Raw genomic sequence first — 11337 nt, 5'->3', positions numbered from 1 at the left:
ACGACAAGGTTTTTTTCTTTTGTAGTCTGAGCTGTACTGTCTACCTGTAATAGTTCACTAACTAAGATATAAATCTTCTTATGAAACTTCAGTGAAATAAGGAGAATATTCACTGACTTTTACTGCGAAGACTTGTTTGCATTCCCTTTTACAGACATTTTACCTCATTAATATTTGAACAACTTCCATAGAAAGGATAAAGAAAATAGAATGAAAGCTTTCAGAATAATTGTGATGAGGGGGAAGATCCATTGAGAAATGGTAAATCAGGAAAAAGGAAAAGTAATCACAGTGTATTGAGCATCTTCCTTTATTCCTATACAATTGACTCGAGTATTTACAGCATGTCAGAAGCATAGAAAATGCAGTAATTCTGTCACAGAACTGATATTTTCTTTGGGATCATTGAAAAGTACATAACGTCATTTGTCAGCTAGAAGCAATTTTTTCAGCAAGAATTATTGATTTTAATTACCAATTGGTAGAGCTGTTAACATAACTTCATCTATGTTTCAGATTTTGAGCATATCCCAGGCTAAGTCTCTTTGCAAAGTTCTTCTCCACTGCTGCAGGTCCTCACAGGGGAGGAACCAGCAGCAGGATCCCTCCCTGTCCTCCTTCCAGGAGGCTTGCCTGGTGACTCCAAGCAATCCTCATTAGCATCACGGCTATTATCAAGCTCTTTCAGCACAGTGCAGTTCAGCTCGTTAGTAATTACAGTTCAACACAAAAGCGTTCTCGAGACAACTACCTTTCCTATAAATCTCTTGGTTAAAATCAGTTTTTAACCATATTTTCCTGGTGCTGGCATATGATCTGTATTGTTTGAGTACTTGGAGAAAAACTCAGGTTCTGACTGGCTAACTCCAGCTGGAAAGTTGTCTTCCTCAAAGCCTCCTCACACTCCTGTTTTCTGTCAAATGCCCTGTTACCTATGGAATCTTTCATGCTGCAACCTGTTGGCTGATCATAAAATGCATGATTCCCCCAATTATCCCATATTTACAGAATATTTTGTAGCTGTAAAGTGGCTTATCTCATCTTGAACACAATCTTTGCTTGATTGCAGGAAAGGAAATGGCTGATTAGCCGTTTTCTTCCTAACAAAGTACAAATGTTGACAAACGGTAATTCAAGTTGTGATTACTGAAGAAAGGATAATATACTGGAAGCCTGAATGTTGCTTTTGATAGAAATGTGTGCGGAAGTGAATCTGATAGAATAGAAACTCATTTTCTTATAAATCACATACTTTACCATTTAGTGTTGTTTTTTATATTTCTCTTCATTAGATAACTGAAATAATTAATTGCTGCAACTATTGTACCAGACATTTAAAAACTTACAATAAATTGGTCTAAGATACCAAAAAATGATATAACCACAGAGAATTTCTTCCATTCTCCCTCTTTGCAGCCAACTAGCAGTTTTGTCCTGTGTTTACTGTCAGCGATAAGAAAAAGGTTTTCTTTTAATTTTGCACTACTCCAAATTTCTCTGAAAATGTCATACAGCTAATCTTCTGCTTTTATTAATGAATTTGGGGGTCAAAAACACTCTGGGTAGGTCAGAAGAAAAGCACCATCTTACCTTTCAGGTTTTATCACTGGGACCTCATTTTTTACTGCTGTTGTAACATTATTTATAAATAAGCATTTAACTTCTCTGTATTTAGGTTATCTTCTTCCTTCTGACCAGGACTGCCATGAGCTGCATCATCTTCCAGTTGGTCAAGTCTCTCTTTGCTTGTTTCCACAAAGAATAATTTAACTGACTCCAGTCAGACAAACCAAATACACTAAAAAACCCCAACAAAAACAAAACGTTACAGCAGCTATAATGGCCTGATATCAATCTTTCCCATCTCACTTTGTCATCATTCTTATTGTGGGTCCTTCCCAGGATAGCTCTGTTCCTATTTGTCTTCTTTCTGTGCCCTTGGACATCCTGCAGCCAAGGTAGAGACGGGAGCACCACTTTAACGGTGCGGCTGCTTGTAAGGCCACCTCCTTGCGAGGGCTCCAGAGAACCCACCTGCAGCGGAGGACTGGTGCAGGGAAGGTTCAGTTTTAGGACCAGATGTATGGTGATCACTCACTTTCCCATCCGATCTATGTTTTTCTCTTTTTTTTCTTCTTGCTAAAATAAAGGTGCCATTACCCCTTTCCACATCCACACAGCAGCATTGAACTACAACATTTTGCCCTGTTTAGCTGGGGCAACTGCTGGTTAATGCATATTCTCAGTTCCTGAGTAGTTCAGGCTCAAACCTTCATTGGTTTCATACCTCTGAGGAGACAAACTGTACTGTTGATTGTTTAATGGCTAAAGAACTGTTAATACTTTTGTAGCTGATACAAGCTGTGGCTGTCTGGGAAGGTGGCATGTCCTGTAAAGTTACAGGACAGATGGGAGCTCATTACACTACAAATTAATGTCTGAAGAAATTTTAAGTATTTCCATAACTCTGCAAACTTGCATGTGTTGAGGTTTGTTTTATAATGCTTTGTGGGTTTCATTCTGTGCCTTGCCCTTTGTTTTACCAGTTCTTCTTCCTCAAAACACTCTATTTCTGTAGTGGTTTTGGTATCATATATTCATCGTGCACACGAACTAACTTTACTGCAACAACCACTTCCTCCCCCCTTTTTTTTAATTTAAAGAAGCCATTCTTTAGTTAAACTGTGTGAGTGGCAGAAAACAGAAGACTGAGAATTCAGTCTTTGGCCAGAAGTAGACAACACAAGGAATGGCTTTGAAAAGAACAGTGACAAGTATTGCCTTGTAAGCCTTAGGCTGCCTTACTTTTTAAATCTTTTATTTATTTATTTATTTATTTTTTTGTCAGAAGGAACTTTCTAGTCACTAACAAAACCAAAACATCCAAGACTGGAAAATAACACTTTATTGCAAGTTTGAATCCAGTTAGCAAAGTTACAAACTCCTTCAAAGTAACTGAGGGGTAAAGATGGACGTCAGACCTATTTTATAGCAACATTGCCAGATGCTTTGATAGATCCATTATAAATTCTACTTACATTATTCTAAGCAAAGATTGCTATCCAGTTGCTGTTCCTTGGCTACATTATTTCTTTCCTTATCTCACTGATTCTTTTCATAGCATGCAGTAAGGAATTTATTAGTAATGTATCAGATTTCCTGGTAAGATATGGTCCAAAAACTGCTGTTATTACAATTTTCTCTTTTTTCCATATAACCTTTTTCCTTTATCACTTTGGCAGTCTTTGCTTTATGGGTGCCTGCACTGTAGCAATGCTGACTTCAGTTATGTGAAATAGCATATATTGTGGAAAAAATCGATTGGATGAGTTTGGTATTTCATTAGAGTGTAACTGTCTGGGGCAAAATCTTTTTGTGGTGCATCCTATTTGTTTTTCATTTCCTTAGAGTCATTTACATGAGTCAATTCTTTTGTCTGGCATTTCTTTTGCTTTGGTGAAAAAGATAATAGGGTATTCAATGAACAATAGGGGGAAAACACAAAGCGAAAAAAGGAATGAAAAATCCGTTATCAATGTATGAATAGCTCGGGGTTTACTTTAAGCTGATGAAAATTATCTGGAACCCACTCCTGGAAAATGTGCTTTGTGAGTATCCCCAGGTGTCCCCCAACCAAGCAGGAGCTTACACAGCAAGGCCTGAGAACTTGCCTTGCTCTCGCCAGCCCATCCCCACCATTATGGCTCAACAGAGATTGCTTGCCCTCTCAGATTTTCTGGAATAACCTCTTGTGCAATCTCTAGCTAGTCTAAGAATGTCAAAATGATACCACTTGTTTGAAGGTTTTTAAATAAGAGACTTTTTTCTAAGAAATGTGATTCTGAAATTGGTTAAAATATGAACACAGGAGCAGTTGGGCACGTGACTCTAAGGAGGCTGGGAATGCTTAAGTCAGGGACCCAGATGAGTCCAAATCAAGGTGCATCACTGCACCAGGGGAAGCTCCAGCCCAAAAGCATGTATCCATGCATCTGCCCAACAGTTCAGACTGTGGAGTGAAGGGCAGGAATCCCACAGGCAGCCATGACCCAGCAAGCGTTTATTTCCAAATAAGGTTATTACATACTGCTTATCCCGGGATCTCACAGAGGGGGCATCCTCCTTTTTAGTAGAGCTAGTTAGGAAGGTGCAGCTCCTCATTGTAACTATGAAATTGCTACCAGTTCTTTTTTAAATGTTGATTTTATATTTCATTAAAAATGTCTATTGTCTCTGCAGTTGGAGGTAGCAGCTGTAGCTGGCTGCATAATTTGTTGGGAGTGACATCTGCAACATAGAAAAGCTTATGAAACATAAACAATACAAAGTAACTTACAACAGCGCAGAGAGGCATTTCCAGTTTTCATTAAAAGAAGGAGGATGTGACAAATCTCTGCCTTGTGCAGTCACTTCATGATATCTGTTGGCCACTCAATCTAGACTCTGTAGAGAGGTATCAAGACCTCATTTTCCTGGGACCAGTGAGGACCATTTATGTCGCCATCAGTGACGATTATTCAGCTGAAAACTCCCTGTTAAACTGCTTTCCTGGAGACTGTTAGAAACCTTCCCCAGCTGGACTTAGAGGAATAGATCCTTATAGCAAGTATCGAGTTAGTGTTTGCATAGTGACTGAAACACTATCTTCATATCGTACACAGATTAATTTCAGCTACCTCCATCAGATACAAGCTTTACTGCCGCTCAGCAGTATTTGGATCAGATTTTTCACTAGACCCTTACCAGAAGTGAGTTTCTGCAATCCTGATTCACTCTGAGAACCACTTACTCATAGCTGTTGTGTCACTGGCTCCAGACATATTGCTCATCTGGTGGAGTTTTGCTCCCTGTGAATAATGATCCACTGCCATTATTTAATTTCCTTGGATATTTAGAAAAGAAAATGTAATTGTCTTATTTTAATCTGAATTTCTGCTGTAGCAGTAAAACAGAAACAGTAATTAAAACCATGACTCAAAAACAAGAGCACAAATATTTACAAACGCTAATCTTCTGGAAGCCAGCCACAAGGAAGGGCTATTAGTTGCTAGCTGGTCTTCCTTAGGCAGAAGCAAGCAGCGCAGAATATCGAGAGATTTCAGTGTGACACAGTGTTCACAGCTCTGAGCTCGCTTTGTTCTTGCAGCACACAGATATGTCACAAAAGAAAACAGCCTTCAGCATCCTGAAGACAAACCCACAGAAATACGCATCCAGCTTGCACATTACAATAGTCGAAGCACAGCGTTATCAAAACTGTGTTAATCACTGCATCGTTATCAGCTGAAACACATTAAGGAACCGCCAGAATGCTAGGATCTTGAGCAGTGACATTTTAAATACTTTTTATGTGCAAGCAAATTTTGCTAGTCATTCTGCAGGGATTAAGAAGAAAAAATGGGAAAAGAGGTCAGAAATGCACTAATTCTGAAATCATCCTCACTTTTTTAGTGCAGACAGAGCGGATGAAAAAACCAACAGCCATTATTGTACTGTTGTTCAAATTAGTAAACTGTCAGTTCCTCCCATTTTACAGTGGTCAGTACTGGACAACATCAGAGGGGAAGTCCAGGAACCAGGCAGACCCAGCAGCTGCTGTTAGCTAGAGGAAGCATGTCCCCACAGAGGCATGTGCTGTAGTTTGTGACCCGGTGGCCTCAGCCACCTCCAGCCAGCAGGACCAGCCCATGGCCCCAGAAAACAGAGTTGACAGTTGTACTGACACAACTGTTTGTGAGGGTGGGCTATGAGTGGCTCACTAAAATATTCTGCTTTAAAAGAATTAAAAGAGACAAGGAGGTGGACTCAAAACTGGCTGCACTGCTGGATTCAGGGGGTTTTGATCAGCAGCACAAAGTCCAGCTGGGCAAAGTTCATTAGTGGTGCATCCCAGGGCCTGATACTGGGGCCAATACTGTGTAACATAGTTTAAAACCGTTACCCCTTGCCCTATCACTACGTGCCCTGCTAAAATGTTTGTCCCCATCTTTCTTATAAGCTCCCTTTAAGTACCAAAAGGCCGCAAGAAGGTCTCCCCAGAGCCTTCTCTTCTCCAGGCTGAACAACCTCAACTCTCTCAGCCTTTGTTCACAGGAAAGATGTTCCATCCCTTTGGTCATTTTCTTCATCAACGACCTGGAAAGGCTGCACCCTCAGCAAGTCTGCAGATCATACAAAACTAGGAGGAGTGGCTGATACACCAGGTGGTTGTGCTGTCATTTAGAGTGGCCTCAGAAGTCGGAGAAATGGACCAGAAGGATCTCAGCCGTCACAGAATCACAGAATGGTTGAGGCTGGAAGGGACCTCTGGAGGTCATCTGGTGCAAATCCCCCTCCACACAAGCAGGGTGTCCTAGACCATGTCCAGAGCATCCAGAATCACCATTCTGTGATTCTGTAAACATCTGCTACGTGCTGCTATCAAGGTGGAGATGCTGGGCTCAGTGGAGACTTGGTCTGACTTCATATGCACTTACCTTGATCACTTTACAGAATTTTCCCTTATATAATACTATGAAGGATATGTTCTGCTAAAAGATCATTTCATTCTTTTGTCCTATAATGAACAGAGACTTTCTCCAGTGATAGATTGTCCACTGTATCTAATTATACCCTTACATTATGCATAATTTAGATGCTATGAACATTATACTGCGTTCATCTTGCTGCCTGCCAGCTTTCTGAACTTGTTCAGTATCTGCTTCTGAAACAGTGGGTGTATGGCTGCTCTGTGGAGGGGAAACATGGTCTTATGGTGAGGCAGTGAGACCTGCTACATCAGTGCTATCAGTACCTGCTGGATAACCAGCAGTCTGGAAAATTACATGCGGAGACATTTCAACCAAGGGCAAATAGATAATGTACATGCTGTCTCTTCAGTAGCTGCCGATTGGACTGGACTCTATGAAGAGACCAAGGACAGAACTGAGCCTGGTGTACAGTCTGGATCTTTGAAAACAGATAATAAATGAGTTTCAGTCTCCAATTTAGAATTCCTTAGGTGTAGTAGGTAGCATCTCTGCAGTGGACATAACCACCTGTGATATTTCTGAGAAAAGCAACAGAGACATTTGTTTTGGTTTTTGGCTGTCGCTGGCAACAAAAACGCCACGCGGCCGCCCCTCCCCCCACCGCGGTGCGGAGGAGAATGGGAAGAAACAGGCAGAAACTGGTGGGTCGGGATAAGGGCAGTTTAACAGAACAGCAAACAGAGGGAACAGTAACAACAACGATACAGATAAGGAGAAAACACGACACAAACTCGCACAACAGACCCTCTCCCCCCAACAGGACCAGCGCCGCGCGCTCCCCAGCCGCAAGTGAGTCCCCGCCACGTCGCCCCACCTCCACCGGAACCCAGCGTGACGGCACATGGTATGGAATACCAGGCTCTGTTTGGCCAGGTGGGGTCAGCCCCCACCCCTCGGCTGTGCCCCTTCCTGGAGTCCGGTGAAAATTAACCCTGTCCTGGCCAAACCCAGGACAACATTTTATTCCAAAAACAGATCTGGAAGTTTAAACATAAACAGTAAAACCACAATTGCAAGTTAGTTCTGAAAGTGATTGTAAGAGATGGTGTATGGAAGGTGTTATTGGAAAAGCATCATAGGAGCTTAGTAGATAGTGGATAAGACACCTCTTACTCTTTCTGTTGCTGTTGTCCTTGTAAAGCACTGTATCAGACTTTGATGTCCTTTCAAGTAGATCTGTAGTCCTGTTTATCAGGTGGCCCTGATGACAACTGAATGAAAGGACAGACTGGTTCAAAGGATCAAGCTAATGAATGGTAGGATCCATGTGACCCATTTCAAGTGGCGAGGATGGGTGTCCAGAAGTATCTTCTTTCTCACCCATACACAAAAACACGCATACAAACTGCAGTGTCTGCAGAAACCAATAGTTTATTTAAAGTAGAATTTGAAGTGCCAAAATTAAAGCAAAATAAAATTCTTATGCATTTTCCAGAAAGTTCTAAAAAATATGATCTTATTTGGCTACTGAATGAATCAGAAGTTATTAAAAGTCTCTGCTGTGTGTTGTGTTCCCATATCACTGTGATAATGAAATCTCTCCCAGATTTTCAACTCTGTTCATGTTTGAACACAAATTGGCACTTCTCAACATTTTTTTCTCAGTACCATGAGCAAGAAGCAAATTAATTTGCCATGTCCAATAAATGAACTTTTAATTTCTCTGTAAGAAAACTACTGTCTTGCAAAAATAAGAGATCATATGTCAGTTTATTCAAATTACAAAAGCCGTGGGGTATTTAAGATGCCAACATGAATCCCTAAGTTACTCTGCAGTCCATAATGCAGATAAAACTCCTGGAACACAGACTGATGTCAGCATTTCTTTAGGACCTCAAAACTACTAAAGTAATAACATTTTGTTGTGGTTTTTTTATTACTGAGGTAGAATGCTTTACTTTTGATAGGTGTGTAATATTCATTAAACTTACCTAGAGCAAGTGTAGAATATGAACATGGCACATATAATTAGTACTGTGCCAGTAGAAATCAGAAGCTAGTTTAAGTGGGTGTGATATCTCAGTCTTGACTGGTAAGGCATCAGGTGAAGAATAAAATCATTTAGGTTGGAAGGGACTCTTGAAATCCATCTAGTTCAGTTCCCTGTTCAAAGCAGGTTCAGCTAGATCACATTGCTCTGTTGTACTGGGATTTATTTGCTGGACACAGCACTCCACATGCAGTCTCACCAGGGGAAGAATCACATCTCCTGACTTACGGGCAAGACTCTTGCTAATAAGCTGAGGATGCCATTGGCCTTTTTTGCCACAAGGGCACATCGCTGGCTTATGTTGAAGTAGTTTTCCCTGAAGAGATCCAGATCATTTTCTGCAAAGCTGCTTCCCAGCCAGTCAGCTCCAGCTGATGGGACATGGATTCCCCAGCAGAGCTCATCAACTGAGCTGCAGCTGCCTTATCACTGGTTGTAACACGCTTCACCAGCTGCGTATACCATATATAACCCATGCTCACATAGCACAACCTCACCATCACACAGCTGACTACAGGAAGAGTATGTTCAGGTTGCTGTTGAACTATTCATTTAGACCTGGTGCCATACTGAGAAATATGTACTGATGCCTGGGGTTTTTCCTCCCCAGGGGGAGGGCTTTGCACTTTCTGCTGGTGAACTTCATGAGATTCTTGTCAATCGATTTCTCCAGCCTGTAAAAATTCCTCTGAATAGCAGCTCAACCCTCAAGTATACCAGTCACTCCTCCCAGCTTGATGTAATCCATGAACTTGCTGAGAGTGCACTGCATCACACCGTCTGAGTTGTTAATATAGGAAAGTTTGTGCACCTTATGTGGCTGATGTGGGTCTCAAGAGTGGCCTTGGTGATCTCTTAGTTTGGCTGATTGTGTCTATAGTATTTACGAAGACCAAGAGCCAAAAACAGAGATAGGTGAATAAAACAGTACTTATGGGGCATTTAGCCAACTACTTCCAAAGAACTGGTTGTAGAGCGGACTGAAAAATGCTCAGCCCCACTCACGTCCAGTTCATTGACATGGCATGAAGGACATGGTAAATCTACACTAGGGTTTATGCTTTTCCTTCAGCCATGTTCTGCATCTAATTCCTACCCCAAGTCTCAGGTGCAGGCAATGACGGTGGGATAGGAGTCTGGGGCTGGATGCAGACAGATACGCACACTTGATTATCAGTGTAGATGCAATCCCTGATGTAGGAGATGCTGCCATCCCAGGTGGAGCAAAGGATCACTCTCTAGTGAGACAGGCTCCGTGCTGGGAACAGAGCAACCCTAGGTGTGATTCTGTTCAGCAGCCAAGACTAGGAATACAATTTGAATTAAACAAGTCCCTGGTTAGTAAAGTTAATAATTTCAATTTATTTTATTTGCAAAGATATGTTATGTTAAAGGACCTCAAAACTTTGGGATATTTGTTTAAGCACACCATGTCCTATGAGTCCCAAAATAGCTTCCCCAGTGCAGCAGCATGTCTGTTTTTCCTCTTTCCTACCAATAACTAAGTCACCAGTCATTTGATCCCCACAGAGTCAAAGTCAGCTGGAATTTCATGTCAAATAAAGCGCCAGATATTTTCAGTATGCTGGGGGTGTGGGCAAACTTCTGGTTTCTTGCCCTTCTTGGGATATTCATAAAAAAAAGGCAAAGAAGCAAAAAAAACCCAACAAAAATTAAAGCCTGACAATCGCTAATTGTCTGGTAAGCTATGACCACAGCTCATCATGTGGTCCTTTCTTGGCAGACAGACTGGGACCAGGACCCTTTCTCTGTTGTAAATTTGTACAGTGGCAATCCCTGTTTAGGATGCACCCTCAAAGGTCTTCTTTAATAAAGATAATAAGTGTTAACAATGAGAGGTTTCATGCAGGCTGCAAAGAATGCTTGCTGGACTAGGAGTGTCACAAGTATTAGTTAATATCTGTAGATGATTTTGAAAATGCAAGTGCTACATCAATATCTTTGCTATTTTATGTCTCATAGGAAAATACTGAAGTACACTTCTAAAACCTCATACAAAAGTCATATTTTAAATTTAGAGAGCATCCCATTCTATAGACTACATAATTTGAGTGTCTTTGTTGGATATTTAAGGTGAGTACCATTCTATGGGCCATATTCTGACAGATTGTCTGCAGAAATATTTACAAAGGTCTCAGTCGGAACATTCGTACGATAACAATGATTAGAGCTTCATAGCTATTTGGGCACTGAGTTGCTGCTAGTTTCAATGGGAAGCACCAAAATAGCTTAGATGTTCCAGACCTAAGGCGTTATTCAACATAAATTTAAGTCTTTGAAATCTGGGCCCAGAACTCATTTGTTGACATATATTATTCTGCCAGAAAAAAAGTGGAAAGTGGCACTTGCAAATTATGTACTGTTTTGGTCTTGTGCATAAGTTACTTCCTAATGGATCTTTGTCAAAACCAGAATAATTTCAAAATTGTATTGTGCCTGACTCATTGAGGGAGGGTATAGGAAACAAATTACTCATATGAAAATTTTTACTGGTGCCCATCTCGCTTCCTCACCAAAATCGGAAGACACACAGCGCTGTGAAGATCCTTCATGTGCTTTACAGGACACCCTGTAAGTAACGCTTTAGAGTTAATATCAAGGAACTGTGAATAATGATCATGGACTGAGTTAGCTCTTCTAAGGTAAAAGGACTTGCTTTAAGTTAGTTGTTGTCACCTTACTGATTGGAGGGTCTATTCCTAAAGTTCAGGAAATAATTTAGTCCTAAGCTTTCCCCAAACTATGTATAGTGATACTATGTGTAGGAGAAGGGACTATGTAACTTCTCATGCTCCC

The sequence above is a fragment of the Opisthocomus hoazin genome, chromosome 3, assembly GCF_030867145.1.
Source record: "Opisthocomus hoazin isolate bOpiHoa1 chromosome 3, bOpiHoa1.hap1, whole genome shotgun sequence".
Classification (NCBI taxonomy): domain Eukaryota; kingdom Metazoa; phylum Chordata; class Aves; order Opisthocomiformes; family Opisthocomidae; genus Opisthocomus; species Opisthocomus hoazin.
Note: the sequence above shows the minus strand (reverse complement) of the source record.